Source organism: Giraffa tippelskirchi, chromosome 14, assembly GCF_054371585.1.
Source record: "Giraffa tippelskirchi isolate mGirTip1 chromosome 14, T2T-mGirTip1v1.2.pri, whole genome shotgun sequence".
Lineage (NCBI taxonomy): Eukaryota > Metazoa > Chordata > Mammalia > Artiodactyla > Giraffidae > Giraffa > Giraffa tippelskirchi.
Genome location: NC_137288.1, coordinates 41,174,271 through 41,191,323, shown reverse-complemented (window position 1 = coordinate 41,191,323; position 17,053 = coordinate 41,174,271). Strand labels below are relative to the sequence as shown.

General features: G+C 40.2%; 1 non-coding gene across 1 annotated transcript; it reads right to left on the bottom strand.

Moving 5' to 3' along the window:
• Nucleotides 1–14,374: 14,374 nt before the first annotated feature.
• Nucleotides 14,375–14,538, bottom strand: LOC145534992 (U1 spliceosomal RNA). Its single transcript, XR_014075161.1, has one exon. It is a non-coding gene; the product is annotated as a U1 spliceosomal RNA (small nuclear RNA).
• Between the last annotated feature and the right edge of the window lie 2,515 nt (nucleotides 14,539–17,053).

The window sequence follows — 17,053 nt, the reverse complement described above, 5'->3', positions numbered from 1 at the left end:
TGCTGAGCCACCAGGGAAGCCCCACAATTAATAATGCTTTTAATACTCATTTTCATACATATTTTAAGTAGTAAGAGCTTGACAACAATGACTATGCCTTTCCCTTGTTTCTCAAAGGAATCAGCTAAACTTGTGGTTCAATAAATATTTATTGAATTAGTGGTTCAAATAAATATTAGTGATTTAATAAATATTTATTGAATGAAAGAGTAACATGGATGATTGTGGTGGGTGATCTGGGGAGAGAATACTCAAAAATATATCACAAAAGTTTCCATTACATGAGATACCTATTTCAATTGAAATACAGCTTGATATCTAATAAGTAGATCTGAAATCTGAGAAATGCAAAGGTGGGGCATTATTCATTGCTTGGTATTCTGATGGAATTGTCTTTCAATAGCATAAAATTTCATCTCATGTTGTCTGTTATAACTGGGATTTCTCAGAAGCAGTTTGAATCAGAATAGGGAAATCTAGAATTGGGAATTTAGGTGTCAATTTTGGGGATTGTCCTTATCTTAGAAAGTATAAATTGACACATGTGGTGGAGTTGGAGGAAGTGACAGATTTCCTAGCACAAGCATGATGAGTTGTGAGCATAGAAACCAAATCTCAAACTTGGCTACTAAACCAAGTGGAAAAGATGCCTTTTGCACATGACAAATCAAGCTGGAAGAAGAAATCAAGATTTATGGTGTCTAGCCAGGCAAGGGTTTTCATATATTTCTAATATAACATAGGGTAAAATCATAGGTTTTGGGTGTTCAGGTTTAATTTCTGGCTTTCCTACTTCCTAACCATGTGACCTTGAACAATGTGCATAATTTCTCTAAGGTCTATTTTCTTTACTTGTACATTGAGAATAATAATTTGTACTAACGTCATAAGGACTGGACAGATTGCCTAGCATGGTACCTTTCACTTAGTAAGAACTGCATAACTGTTAGTTATTGTATTATTATTTATTTACATCTGTCTTGAGTGGCACCTTATAGGTAACATGGCATTAGTGATACGTCCAGGTTAAAAATATTCTCAGTCACATTTTTGAGTGTGTTGTGGCTTGGTTGATTGCTTACATCGTGATCCCAAATCAACAAAACATTATGGCAGTTTTTTTCATCTATAAAATGGATATATAAACTTTCATATGCCCCCTTAGTATTGTAAAGAATCAAAAAGGATAATGCTTGAGAGTTCCTTGGTGGTCAACAGCTAAGATTCTGCACTTCCAATGCAGGGGGCCCAAGGTTTGATCCCTGGTCAGCGAACTAGAGCCTGCAGGCCACAACAAAGGTCTAAGATACCATATGCTACAATTAAGACTCGGCAGAGCCAAATAAATAAGTATTTTTTAAAAAATAAAATTTCAGAGATCATTGCAGAGATCTTGCATTGAACTACAGTAGAATAAATGCAGGCCTTTTTTTTTATTTTAAAGTAAGATAATGCTTGGGGACTTGTTTGTAGCCTAAACAGTGCTGTTGTTTTTGTTGTTTAGTCATATCCGACTCTTTTGGGACCCCACAGATTGTGGCCTACCAGGTTCCTCTGTGGGCTTCCCAGGTCGCTCTGTGGTAAAGGACCTGCCTCCCACTGCAGGAGATGCAGGTTTGATCCCTGGGTTGAGAAGTTCTCCTGGAGAAGGGAATGGCAACCCAGTCTAGTATTCTTGCCTGGGAAATCCCTTGGATGGAGGAACCTGGTGAGTTACAATCCATGGGGTTGCAAAGAGTTGAATACAACCAAAGTGACTCAGTAACAACAACAAGGTTCTTCTGTCTCTGGGATTTCCCAGGCGAGGGCAGTGCAGTGGGTTGCCATTTCCTTCTCCAGGGGATCTTTGTGACCCAGGGATCGAACCCATATCTCCTATTTCTCCTGCATTGCAGGCAGATTCTTTACTGCTGAGCCACCAGGGTGGAAAAGGGTTAATCATTCAACAATTCAAGGCTACTGAGCTCCTGTAAAGGTTCAGACTGAAAAAGAGATGAAGCAAGAGCATCTGAGGACTCTGGGAGAGCCTGTAGGGACAGCTTCCCTGTGGTCTCACAAGGCTGTCTGTGGTGGCATGACCCCAATGTGGTCTTCCACCTCCCACGTATTGTCAGCCCGTACATAGGGAATCCATTTCTCTAGTCGAAGGTGCACGTTATCAAAGCTCCTGAGACTAATTTACAAAACCAGAATGCCAACTTATTACTCCACCGTAAGAAAACACAACTGTCATGCAGGCTGGAATCAGCACTCAGGCATGCCTGTCACATTTCATCCTCATCAGCAGAGCTACAGAAAACGCCAAGCTACAGTGAGAAGGGTTTGGGGGGTAAATCTGGAACTCATGCACAGGAAATAGAAGTCTTTGAATGCTGACCTAACACAGTGACTCTTCACAAATGTGTCAGTGCTGCAGAGGAGCTACAACACCTGAAGACACTCGGCTAAGGTTGCCTCTTCTCAGGTGTGTCTTTGAATTAGTGCTTACAGCGCTTGCCTCAGTGAGCCCTTGTTTCTGCTGACATGGCTGACTAGTCATTTCCTTTGAAGGATGCTTAACAAGTGAGCTAATAGAAAATAAAAAGAAACTATTTGTGGTTAACATCTCCTCTCCCACTCACACATCAGGAAAGAACAGCCAGCATTGTATCAGGTGAATTGTCCTTATGCTACTTCCATCCCCCAGGGGAAAGTTCATGTTGAGGAAAGATAAGGGCGACCTAGGCTAAAGGGAAAAAGAGGGAGGTGAGAGACTTCCCTAGTGAAATGCCAACTTATTACATAACCAGAATGCCAACTTATTACTCCATTATAAGAAAACACAACTGTCATGCAGGCTGGAATCAGCACTCAGGCATGCCTGTCATACTTTGTCCTCGTCAGCATAACTACAGAGGGAGCCAAGCTACAGTGAGAAGAGTTTTGGGGGTAAATCTGGAACTCGAATCACAGGAAATAGAGGACTTACAAAACCTAGTGGAGACTTATAAGACTTACAAAAGCTAGTGGAGGTGATGGAATTCCAGTTGAGCTATTTCAAATCCTAAAAGATGATGCTGTGAAAGTGCTACACTCAATATGCCAGCAAATTTGGAAAACTCAGCAGTGGCCATAGGACTGGAAAAGGTCAGTTTTCATTCCAAGCCCAAAGAAAGGCAATGCCAAAGAATGCTCAAACTTCTGCACAGTTGCACTCATCTCACATGCTAGCAACAACTAATGCTGAAAATTCTTCAAGCCAGGCTTCAACAGTACGGGAACTGTGAACTTCCAGATGTTCAGGCTGGATTTAGAAAAGGCAGAGGAACCAGAGATCAAATTGCCAACATCCGTTGGATCATCAAAAAAGCAGGAGAGTTCCAGAAAAACATCTGCTTTATTGACTATGCCAAAGCCTTACTGTATGGATCATAACAAACTGTGGAAAATTCTTTTAAGAGATGAATACCAGACCACCTGACCTGCCTCCTGAGAAATCTGTATGCAGGTCAAAAAACAACAGTTAGAACTGGATATGAAACAATAGACTGGTTCCAAATTGGGAAAGGAGTACGTCAAGGCTGCATATTGTCACCCTGCTTGTTTAATTTATGTGCAGAGTACATTATGCGAAATGCCAGGCTGGATGAAGCACAAATTGGAATCAAGATTGCTGGAAGGAATATCAATAACCTCAGATGCAGTTGATACCACCCTTATGGCAGAAAGCAAAGAAGAAATAAAGAGCTCCTTGATGAAAGTGAAAGAGGAGAGTGAAAAAGTTGACTTAAAACTCAACATTCAGAAAATTAAAATCATGGCATCCGGTCCAGTCACTTCTTGGCAAATAGATGGGGAAACAATGCAAACAGTGAGACTTTATTTTTCTGGGCTCCAAAATCACTGCAGATGGTAACTGCAGCCATGAAATTAAAAGATGCTTGCTCCTTGGAAGAAAAGCTGTGACCAACATAAAGTGAAAGTCGTTCCGTTGTGTTGGATTCTTCACAATCCCAGACTATAGTCCATTGAATTCTCCAGGCCAGAATACTGGAGTGGGTAGCATTTCCCTTCTCCAGGGCTTCTTCCCAGCCCAGGGATTGAACTCAGGTATCCCGCATTGCAGGCACATTCTTTACCAGCTGAGCCACAAAGGAAGCCCTGACCCACCTAGACAGCATATTAAAAAGCAGACATTACTTTGCCAACAAAAGTCCGTCTAGTAAAGCGGTGGTTTTTCCAGTAGTCATGTATGGATGTGAGAGTTGGACTATAAATAAAGCTGAGCACCAAAGAGCACCAAAGAATTGATGCTTTTAAACTGTGGTATTGGAGAAGACTTTTGAGAGTCCCTTGGTCTGCAAGGAGATCCAACCAGTCTATACTAGAGGAAATCAGTCTTGAATATTCACTGGAAGGACTGATGCTGAAGCTGAAACTCCTACACTTTGGCCACCTGATGCGAAGAACTGACTCAGTGGAAAAGACCCTGATGCTGGGAAAGATTGAAGGCAGAAGGAGAAGGGGACAACTGAGGACTAGATGGTTGGATGGCATCACTGACTTCTGGACATGAGTTTGTGCAGGCTCTGGGAGTTGGTGATGGACAGGGAAGCCTGGCATGCTGCAGTCTATGGGGTCGCAAAGAGTTGGACAGGACTGAGTGACTAAACTGAACTGAGGTGAGAGACTTCCCTGGCAGTCCATGCATGCATGCTGAAGTCAGTTCAGTCGTGTCCAACTCTATGAACTGTAGCCCGCCATGTCCGACTGTCCTTGGGATTCTCCAGTCAAGAATACTGGAGTGTGTTGCCATTACCTTCTCCAGGGAATCTTCCTGACCCTGAGATCGAACCCATGTCTCTCAAGTCTCCTGCATTGGTAGGCGATGTCTTTACCACTAGTGCCACATGGGAAGCCCCCTGGCGGTCTAATGGTTAGGATTCTGTGCGGGGAGTATAGTTCCGACACCTGGTCAGGGAATAAAGATGCTGCATGCTACACACTGTGGCCAAAAAACCAAAAATGAACAAACAAAAAAACCCCTAGACACTAGGTGGACAATTAGGAGTGCATGTGGGGTACCTATGGATTTCCCAGGTGGTGCTAGTGGTAAAGAACCTACCTGCCAGTGCAGGAGAGGTAAGAGATGAGGGTTTGATCCTTGGGTCCGGAAGATCCCCTGGAGGAGGACATGGCAATCCACCCTAGTGTTCTTGCTTGGAGAATCCCATGAAAGAGGAGCCTAGCAGTTACAGTCCACAGGGACCCAAAGAGTTGGACACAACTAAAGTGACTTAGCATGCTTGCATGCACACATGTGGGGTACCTGGAATGGGCTCTCATGCAACATTCTAAGAGTATAAAGAGCCTCTGATGTGTGACACAGGGATGCTGATGGCCTGAACATTAAACCATTGAGACCTCGAGACTGTTGGTAAAACATTTCTGTGTCCAGCCTTAGCAGGGGGATGGAGGGCTGCTCTGTAAGCTCAGATGGTATCAACTGTGTCCTAAGTAGATTGGAGAGCAGGACATACCTGAACTGACTGTTTTGGTCTGTCTAAAACCCCTGGGACTCTTCTTGCATGATCTTAGAGAACTGGAGAGATGCCTCCTCCCATCAGTTCAGTTCAGTTGCTCAGTCATGTCCGACTCTTCGCAACCCCATGGACCACAGCACGCCAGGCCTCCCTCTCCATCACCAACTCCCGGAGTCTACTCAAACTCACCTCCATTGAGTCGGTGATGCCATCCAACCATCTCATCCTCTGTCGTCTCCTTCTCCTCTTGCCTTCAATCTTTCCCAGCATCAGGGTCTTTTCAAATGAGTCAGCTCTTTGCATCAGGTAGCCAAAGTATTAGAGTTTCAGCTTCAACATCAGTCCTTCCAATGAACACTCAGGACTGATCTCGTTTAGGATGGACTTGTTGGATCTCCTTGCAGTCCAAGGGACTCTCAAAAGTCTTCTCCAACACCACAGTTCAAAAGCATCAATTCTTCAGTGCTCAGCTTTCTTCACAGTCCAACTCTCACATCCATACATGACTACTGGAAAAACCATAGCCTTGGTGAGACAGACGTTTGTTGGTGACATAATGTCTCTGCTTTTTAATATGCTATCTAGGTTGGTCATAACTTTCCTTCCAAGGAGTAAGTGTCTTTTAATTTCATGGCTGCAGTCACCATCTGCAGTGATTTTGGAGCCTTCTCCCATGACAGACTATTAGTAGGGCTAATTTTCAGACCCCCAGATATGTATGTGAAGGCTCAGAGTTGATTGATATGATTTTACAAACTAAAAAGATATATTCATTTCCATCTTTTGTTGATTTTGAATCTCAGTGTAAAGATCTTTGTCTCAATTCTGTGGAGAAAACTTCTTATGGAATGAGAACACAGAGAGGAAATCCCCAATTCTGCCATTCAGGAAAGCACTGTCTTTTGGAGACAAAATACAAATAGTTATGCCATTGGTTCATGAGGGTGCTACTGTTAAATGGCATTTCAAAAATTATGTGTAGAGTACATGTGCTCAGTTGCTTCAGTCATGTCCTACTCTTTGCAACCTATAGACTATAGCCCACCAGGCTCCTCTGTCCATGGGCTTCTCCAGAGAAGAATACTGGAGTGAGTTTCCATGCTCTCCTCCAGGGGATCTTCCTGACCCAGGGATCAAACCCACATCTCTTGCATTACAGGCAAATTCTTTACCGCTGAGCCACTGGGTACGTAGATATTCATATTCCAGGGTTGGGTGGGAAAAGTGTGCAAGTCAGTGAGAGCTCCCTAAGAAGAAGGTGCCCTTAACTCTTACTGAAGGCAGAGAGAAGGTCATGAGTATGTTCTTGAAGGAAGCTGCATTTGACCTTTTTCAAAGAAAGAAGCGTAAATGACTTAACTAGGAGAAGGAATTTGCATGTACAAATTCCAATGGGTTTGAATCAACACAAACATTTTGGAAGCGTCTAATTTGAATGAATAAAAGCTTTGCAAATATGTATGAAAATGACATTTCCTCAGTGAGATGTTTATTATAGCAGTTTTGTTTTTCTTTTGTGAAGATTCATCCATATTCTCTTATCCAGGCAACCAGCTGACCATACTGGCTTGGATTATGTGTGTTGCTTCTGATTAGGAAACTGTCCATAGTCTCTTGATCCCTTAGAAGTCTTGAACCTAAAATATTGTGTGTTTTTTTAAGCAAAGCACTGAAGATCTGAGCCAATCAAATCAAACCACTTCAAAGATATAATTTATTTACCTGTTAAAGCATAGTGAAATGTGTTTTTTTTTGTAATCATTATTTATTGACCCATGGCTTTATCTCTCTTTATTGTTCTATCTGTTGGAAGAACTTATGAAAATATAAAACAGTGAAATTATGTAGAACCTGGAAATTAACTTTGAAGCTTCTGGTTTCTGTTATGGGACATTTCTCCTTTAATAATGTCTTTTGAGATTGTGATGATAATTTTATTTCTTTAGTAGTATTTATTTTCTCACTTGTTTGGATTTTGCATTGCTGATAAACCAAAGGTTTAAGAAAAAAGTGTGATGGGTGAGCAATCAAAATTGCAGAAGTTAGTGAAGATGAAATGATCCACTTAGAAGTAATCAGGAGACGGATGTCGTCACAAAGGAGTTGATTAGAAGGCAAAGGTGCAGTATTTGATGAGGTCTTTTGGCTGTTTAGTTTGCCCTCAGATGATCAGGTATTTGAAAACTTTGTATTTGAATGTTAGTTAGAAGAACACAGGATGAAGATACAAGTGTGGCATATACCTGTGATATCTGAGAAGACTATCAGAAGGTCCAGACAGAGCCAAGAAATGCTTTAGAAAAATGCTAAGAAAAATATAAAATGTGCATTTAAGGTCTGTTTGGAACAAGAGAAAAAGTTCAACTTACATTTTTGTCTTCTCAATCAAAAAGACCTCTGAGTGCATAAAAGTTGCCTCCTTCGTCAGGGCAGATCCTACACTGAACATCTTACCTAAAACACAGCCTGTGTTCTCTCTGATTCCTTTTTGTTCTCCTCTTATTGGTATTAAGTTAAATTAATGAAAATATACCTCCAAGATGGGACTTCCCAGGTGGTGCAGTGGTAGTTTCCATCTGCCAGTGCAGGAGCTGCAAGAGAGGAGGGTTCAATCCCTGCTGGGAAGATCCCCTGGAGTAGGAAATTATAACCCACTCCAGTATTCTTTCCTGGCAGATTTCCATAGACAGAAGAGCCTGGTGGGCGACAGTCCATGGGGTTGCAAAGAGTTGGCCATAACTGAGTGACTGAGCACAGGCACGTACGTCCAAGACAGACTGAATTCGGGGCAATGAGAAATTTCAAGTTTGAGACTTCTTTGCAATTGGCATACTAGGTATGATACACAGAAGTAACCATGGTGGGGCATGGGGAGCAGTGTGGGCCACAGACCTGAGGGGGAACTGTAAGATGAGGAGGGTCACATCCCCAGGCATCCTTGGCCAAGGGTTTCTCCAGGGAGGAGGGAGTGTTCAGACAACCATTTATGTATAAGTGAAGGGTCCTTTTGTTTGTTTGGTTGTTTGAGCACTTTTTCATGCAGTTTATTTCTTTCTTTTTTATAATAAATTAATTTATTTTAGTTGGGGGCTAATTACTTTACAACATTGTAGTGGTTTTTGCCATACATTGACGTGACTCAGCCATGGGTTTACATGTGTTCCCCATCCTGAACCCCCCTCCCACCTCCCTCCCCATCCCATCCCTCTGGGTCATCCCATTGCCTCAGTCCTGAGCATTTGTCTCATGCATCAAACCAGTTTATTTCTATGAATAGTAGACTTGTCCGTTTCAAAGTTAAGTCAGTAGAGGGACTTCCCTGGTGAACCAGTGGTTAAGACTCCGTGCTTCCAGTATAGGGAGCATGGGTTCAATCCCCATTTGGGGAACTAAGATCTCACATGCCCTGTGGCATGGCCAAAAACAATATATTAAAGAAAATAAATAGAAGTTAAGTCAATAGAAATGGTGTTTCCTTCAAGGTAGTCTATGGCATTTCTCTTAGTGATTCAGACAGTAAAAAATCTGCCTGCAATTTGGAGACCTGGATTCGATCCCTGGGTTAGGAAGATCCCCTAGGGAATGGTTACCCACTCCAGTATTCTTGCCTGGAGGATTCCATGGACAGAGGTGCTTGGCAGGCTTCAGTCCATGGGGTCATAAGAGTTGGACACAACTGAACGATTAACACTTACTTACTTAGAGTGCTCTACGGTAACATAAATTTGGGGAATCTTGGATTATATGAAGTTATATAAATGTGTGCATGAGAGTGCAGATCTTAGGGATTTCAATATCTATCCAGCTGAGAGTGGAGCACTGGATGTAATAGGACCATGAAACATCTGCCTCTCTGTGGACAGGGCAGTTAAGCTCCTGGGAGTGACAGAGGCTTATGGCACCCTGTTCATTGAAATCAGCTGCATCTTCTGAGTTAAGGAGAAGGAGGTCAAGATATTTAGAATCTAATACACTAGTGGGTACCATTTTCCTGAAAGCAAGACATACATCATCCTACCTTTTAAGGTCACATGAGCTATACTCTAGTATTTTATTTCAGGCTGTTTTGTTTGCTAGTAACATTCAACCAATTCAAACTAGCGGGGGATAAGAACATAAGAGCATTTTCCAAATGTGTTTTTCATGAAAACTCTGCCAAGTATTTCCTGTGACTAGAATTCTGTGAAATTCACTTTGGAAAATATAGGTAAAGGTACAACATTTAAATTAAAATTCCTCATAAATTGTTAGCATCATAATGTAGTACATGTAATAGAGGAAAATTCAAAGTATACAAAATATTGTTTTTATTTAATTTTTTAATAAATTGCATATATTTTATAGAAAAAGAAAATGTAAAATGATATTTCTTGGAACTATTGACTGTGAAATAACTTAGCTTCACTTTCGACCAAAAGTAGGAGACAATTGCTTATTGAATTAAGACAAGTGAAGAAAATATGATTCCTTTTATTATATAGAAAGATGTAAATGGCACAAAGAAACGAGTTTCTTATTTGATTTGGATATCACACTTTATTTTTGCTAAGTCATTTCAGTGGCTTGTGTCTGTTACAGCTGAAGTGCCACAGTGCCTTTCTGATCTGGAGAATTCCGAGAAAAATACCCTGTAACACTCTTCCCACTGTGATATTTTATGAAAATAATGAGACAGTCTCAGGGAGACAAACATACACACAATATGCAAACAAACAACTATACACATACAAGCGTAAACTGAACTTGAAACAGACATATTTTAAAATTTGCTACACAAATTATGTATAATACAGAAAGAGGACATTAAATTTCATTTAACCCCTCCCCTCTTTTATTTATTTATTTATTTATTTCAGTTTTATCTGTAGTTTTATTTCTCTAAAACTATTATTTGAAGGACATCCAGTAAAACATTATAAATTATTAGTACTGATAAGTGGGAACACAACATTACATTATTTTCTATTCCAATTTTTAGTTTTAACATTTCTTTAAAAATTCCCTCTCTATTCTATTTTTCTTTCTCTGTAACACCTGTTAGAAGGAGATTAGAACTTTAGAATTTATTTTCCACATCTCTTAAATTAATTCATATTTTCCTCTTCTTGTGCAGCATTCCAGAAGAATCCCTCAGCTCAATTTTCCAACTCAGTAATTCTTACAAACTGTCATTACTTTGTTAGCAGCTCATCAGCTTAATTTTTTAATTTTTTTATCTTTATTTTTTTTTTTAAATTTTAATTAGAGGCTAATTACTTTACAATATTGTAGTGGTTTTGCCACACATTCACATGAATCAGCCATGGGTGTACATGTGTTCCCCATCCTGACCCTCCCTTCTACCTCCCTCCCCATCCCATCCCTCAGGGTCATCCCAGTGCACCAGCCCTGAGCACCCTGCCTCATGCATCGAACCTGGACTGACGATCTATTTCACACATGTTTCAATGCTATTCTCTCAAACCATCCCACCCTCACCTTCTCCCACAGAGTCCAACAATCTGTTCTTTACATCTGTGTCTCTTTTGCTGTCTCGCATATAGGGTCATCGTTACCATCTTTCTAAATTCCATATATATACGTTAATATATATTGGTGTTAATATGTATTGGTGTTTTTCTTTCTGACTTACTTCGCTCTGTATAATAGGCTCCAGTTTCATCCACCTCATTAGAATGGATTCAAATGCATTCTTTTTAGTGGCTGAGTAATATTCCATTGTGTATGTGTACCACAGCTTTCTTATCCATTCGTCTGCTGATGGACATCTAGTTTGCTTCCATGTCCTGGATATTATAAACAGTGCTGCGATGAACATTGGGGTACATGTGTCTCTTTCAATTCTGGTTTCCTCGGTGTGTATGTCCAGCAGTGGGATTGCTGGGTCGTATGGCAGTTCTATTTCCAGCTTTTTAAGGAATCTCCACACTGTTCTCCATAGTGGCTGTACTAGTTTGCATTCCCACCAACAGTGTAAGAGGGTTCCCTTTTCTCTGCACCCTCTCCAGCATTTATTGTTTGTAGACTTTTGGATAGCAGCCATTCTGACTGGCATGAGATGGTATCTCATTGTGGTTTTGATTTGCATTTCTCTGATAATGACTAATGTTGAGCATCTTTTCATGTGTTTGTTAGCCATTTGTATGTCTTCTTTGGAGAAATGTCTGTTTAGTTCTTTGGCCCATTTTTTGATTGGGTAGCTTATTTTTCTGGAATTGAGCTGCAGGAGCTGCTTGTATATTTTTGAGATTAATTCTTTGTCAGTTGTTTTGTTTGCCGTTATTTTCTCCCATTCTGAAGGCTGTCTTTTCACCTTGCTTATAGTTTCCTTTGTTGTGCAAAAGCTTTTAAATTTAATTAGGTCCCATTTGTTTATTTTTGCTTTTATTTCCATTACTCTGGGAGGTGGGTCATAGAGGATCCTGCTGTGATTTATGTCAGAGAGTGTTTTGCCTATGTTTTCATCTAGGAGTTTTATAGTTTCTGGTCTTACGTTTAGATCTTTAATCCATTTTGAGTTTATTTTGTGTGTGGTGTTAGAAAGTGTTTTACTTTCATTCTTTTACAAGTGGTTGACCAGTTTTCCCAGCACCACTTGTTAAAGAGATTGTCCTTTCTCCATTGTATATTCTTGCCTCCTTTGTCAAAGATAAGGTGTCCATAGGTGTCTGGGCTTTCTATTTTGTTCCATTGATCTATGTTTCTGTCTTTGTGCCAGTACCATACCATCTTGATGACTGTTGCTATGTAGTAGAGCCTGATGTCAGGCAGGTTGATTCCTCCAGTTCCATTCTTTCTCAAGATTGCTTTGGCTATTCGAGGTTTTTTGTAATTCCATACAAATTGTGAAATTATTTGTTCTAATTCTCTGAAAAATACCATTGGTAGCTTGATAGGGATTGCATGATATTTTATAAAAATAATGAGACAGTCTCAGGGAGACAAACATACACACAGTACACAAACAACTATACACATACAAGCATAAACTCAATTTGAAACAGACATATTTTAAAATTTGCTACATAAATTATGTATTATACAGAAAGAGGACATTAAATTTCATTTGACCCCTCCCCTCTTTTTTTTTTTTAATGTATAAAGTCCCAAAGAGCTCTCTCAGGCAACATTGTGCATTATAGAAAGGATTTGAATGGGGCCGACTCCACTGATTTCTTGGTCTGTTTCATTGCAGAATGACTAGTCACCATATATATGCTCCTGACAGAATGAAGGCTGAAATAGGCGTTTATCTGTGTCTGGATATGCAGTCCTTAAGATAGACTAAGTCTAATTTGAAATGCTGTTAATACGCTTACAATTTCCTGTGGTATTACCAATAATGGAATAGTAAATTACTTCACATGTTATAGTTTGATGTGATTTCATCCTTTTCCCTCTATAGTTGGTGGTTCTCTTTTAAGAGCCTAAACAAACCTTTCTCTTTACCTTTTAGAAAATCCTTTCTTATTTGTTGAGCATTGATCACTGGTCCTGGCTCTCCAAAAGAAACGTCAACATTGCCCTGGTGTGTGAAGTGTTTTCTGGAAGCATCTTTGATAATGTCAGAAATGAGGTCATACTGTTCTGGGAAGAGAGTGTTTTTCATGAACTTTTGTTTATTCTTCCATAAGGCACCAATAATGGCAGAAAACAAGTCTTTGTCAAAGATAAGACTTTGTAAAACTGAAAATTTTTTGATAGTTGAATGTATTTTTAAAAAGCAGAAACTTTGACATTGTCTCATTAAGGTAGTTTCAGCTTTGTTTTACATCATTCACTAAAGTAATTGGTGATGCCCTTTAAGAAAGAGAAACAAAGTAGGTACTGTTTAACATGACTCATCACTTTACAGAGAAAGAGATAGAAATGTATAGTTGTCTTTTTTTTTTTTTAGTGTCACATAATTATAATTTACACATACAAATCCCACAGGCATATGTCATAAACAGATGGCATTTATTAAAAATCCACATGTGTTCTTGGATAGTTTGTGTCATTCTGCTTGAAAGCAAAGGAATGACTTAGACGACCTTTCAAGGACATTCTTCTGAAACATTCAAGAATATGATCTGGAAGTGTCCCACTGGTTGAAATGGGTTTATTTTAAATATATGTCCAGGTTGAGTATGTTAGCTGCAAGGGACACACATCCATCTTGATCAGAGTAATAGAAAAAGTACAATGTATGACCCACTTATGAAAGAGTATGTTCCATGTCAGTGTTAGAGACAAATGAATCCAGAGATGGAAATGTGTAAAGTCTACTTTTCCTCTTTCTTCTTTGCTTCTCTCTCTGGGGCGTCCATTCCCTCCTCAGCAGATAGACTTGGCAGGGGACATGGCTCCAGTAACTGATGCCTCAGTCACCAAAGAGAAAAGACGATGAACATGAATTTGAGCAAACTCTGGGTAATAGTGGAGGACAGAGGAGCCTGGCATGCTACAATCCATGGGGTCACAGAGAGTCGGATACAATTTAGCAACTGAACAACAACAACAAAATCTGGACTGATATACTGGAAAGTGAATGTGAAAGTTGCTCAGTCGTGTCTGACTCTCTGCACCCCATGGCCTATACAGTCCATGGAATTCTCCAGGCCAGAATACTGGAGTGGGTAACCTTTCCCTTCTCCAGGGGATCTTCCCAACTCAGGGATCAAACCCAGGTCTTCAGCATTGCAGGCGGATTCTTTACCAGCTGAGCCACCAGGGAAGCCCAAGAATACTGGAGTGGGAAGCCTATCCCTTCTTTAGCGGATCTTCCCAACCCAGGAATCAAACCAGAGTCTCCTGTATTGCAGGTGGATTCTTTACCAACTGAGCTATCAGGGAAGCTCTTTAAAAAAGAAAAAAAAAGAGCATGAACACAGTCCCCCACTATCAGAAATTGTGCCGTCAAGTTTCCCGCATTTGGGGAAATCACAGAGGTCAACACACCCGCAGTGCAATAGCTAAGCCTCTCCCTGGGAGAACCACCTTCTTGATCATGGTACCTCCCCTGCCAGGTAAGTATATACTGGAAAATATGATAATTCAAGCTTTTTGTGAACCATCTGTGCTTGTAGTAGTGGTTCATGCCTCCTATTTCTACTTTATTGAAGATGATGAAAAGCCTCTGCTTTGCAAAATGGGACAGATTCCCACCCTGACCTTTAGAATAGAACCCTTCCTCTCTCCCTTAGGTCACTAGAGTGAAGTCATAGAATGAACTGGCTAGAGAAATGAAGTGCTGAGCCTGTAAAGGGAGGAAATAAACAGCTGAAAGTCCTAGCCAAAACCCCCTGGCAGGGGTCTGATGGTATCTCTCAGACTAGATTATGAGAGTAATAGAACAAGAGAACTGTTACTGAAGGCCAGATAAAGAAGAGTTTGTTGATACAAAGCATTCTCCCACACTAGAAGGTTTAATTACCTGGCAAAGGCTGTGGAACTGACATGATGCTGCTCTGACTCTTGAAATTTTGAAGAGAGTATTGGCCCTTTCTAAGTGCAATAAAAATGCCAGAACTGCTGCTGAAAATGGTAGAAGAAGGCTCAAAAAACTCACATAAGTGAGGCTGGGAATCTCTCCAGATGGTCATGTTCAAAGGGAGAGGACACTGTCTGCCAGCATCGCTGGGAATACATTAGTCCAAGGGCCACCTGCATCACCAAGAAGGGGCAGCTGTCATCTACAAGCCAGGACTGAGAGGAGAGGACAGTCTTACAGAACTGGGCTCGCCGATAGCAAAGGGAGTCATCAGATCCCAAAATAAACAGAGGCCCAGTGACAGGACATAACCATCAGAGGCAAAGTTTCCCTGGAAATAGATTTGGGACTGGAAAACTTAGGGTAGAAGGTTTATTTCCTTGCTAATTGTCTATCCGTTAGTGTATTATAAGATATTTTACTGTTGTTTAGTCGCTAAGTCGTGCCCAGCTCTTTTGCATTCCCATGGACTGTAGCCCACCAGGCTCCTCTGTCCATGGGATTTTCCAGGCAAGAATAGTGGAGTGGGTTGCCCTTTCCTTTTCCAGGGGATCTTCCCCAATCAGGGACCAAACCTGTGTCTCCTGCATTGGCAGGCAGATTCTTTACCATCTGAGCCACCAGGGAAGCCCCTATTCTAAGACACTTGGGGGCAGGGAATTGCCTACCTCCTTCTTATCTTCTACCTTGCCTTTCTCCTTGCATATCTTTAAGTACAGAAAATTTGTCTGGACTCATAAAAGACTTCCAACAATTATTTGGAAGTGAGGTTATTCTAAAACAGTGAGAGTGAGGGGAGTGAATATAGGCAGCCCTGATGCTGGAGTCCTTGTGAGATTGTGAGTGACTCAGATTTGGAATTTTCATAATATGTTTTGAAACATATCATTTCAAAAATTAAAAGTGGGTTTTTAAATTATAACCCTTAATAAAGTCATCTATCTCAATGTTGAAGTGTTAAAACATTTCCTTAGGTTTTTGGTAAGCTCTTTATTGAGAGGTATGGCTCCCGAACAGAAGGCCAGAAGAAAATCTTTCTCCGTGTTGCAAGCACAGCCGTTGTGAGAAGGGAGGAGGGTGGTCATGATCATTTTTGCTCCAGTTAAGAAAACGAAGCCTTGAACATTAGGAAGGAAAGTGTTGAGATAGCTGGATGCATTTCTTGGTGAAAAAATGTGGGAAAACTTAAACCAGTATTTTCAAAACTATGTGTTCCTGAGAATATGAATTTTGTGAGTGATTAATGCATGTTCTGTGTTCAAAGGGTTTATAGCTGTATCTAAGGTCAAGAAAATCTTCCCTAGTATTCTGTGTGTTACGGTCAAGATGAAAGCACACATATTAACTATTTGACTTTCACAAACTATTATAACATTCAAAAAAGATTATATTTCCAGTGGGTGGTATGATTTCCCATGTCTCATCGTCTTATTAAAGAATTAGGGAAAAGAAAATCTAAGATTATGATTAAGAAGAAGACTATAAAATAACCTCATTAAACCTAGAGTTTTTAGATTTTTTACTATCATGTTTTAAATAATTTTCAAGAGTTGGAGTGTTTAGTGTTTCCCATGTTTCCCAGCTTCCATTTTAGGCACGTCAGAAAAATAGAAATCAATATGGTTCCCCTTTGAAGGAGGTTACACTTTAATAGTTTAGCAATAATTTTATGTTTATGTGATTAAGATGATCAAGAGCAGCATCACTTTGTAACATTTATTAGAATATGTGTTCATTAAATCAAACCTACATTAAAATGGTCTTTTGGTCAACAGAGACCAGTAATTCAGACACTGTTGTCACCTAGATATCAGTTTCTTGAAACTTTTGGCAGAGTATTTAAAGCAAATATAATTTTGTTGATAATCTCCATTCATGTCTTTAAAACGTTCACAAATGTCATTTAAGCCCTTCCAGTAAGGTGGAAAATAAGTAAAAGTCATCAAGTTAAAGAATTTACTTTTGGCAAATTCAGTCTCCCTGTTTGGTACTGTTTTATCAACCCACAGGTCTGGGAAATGTACATGGTCCCCCCTCCCTTCACTCCTCAATAAATGTA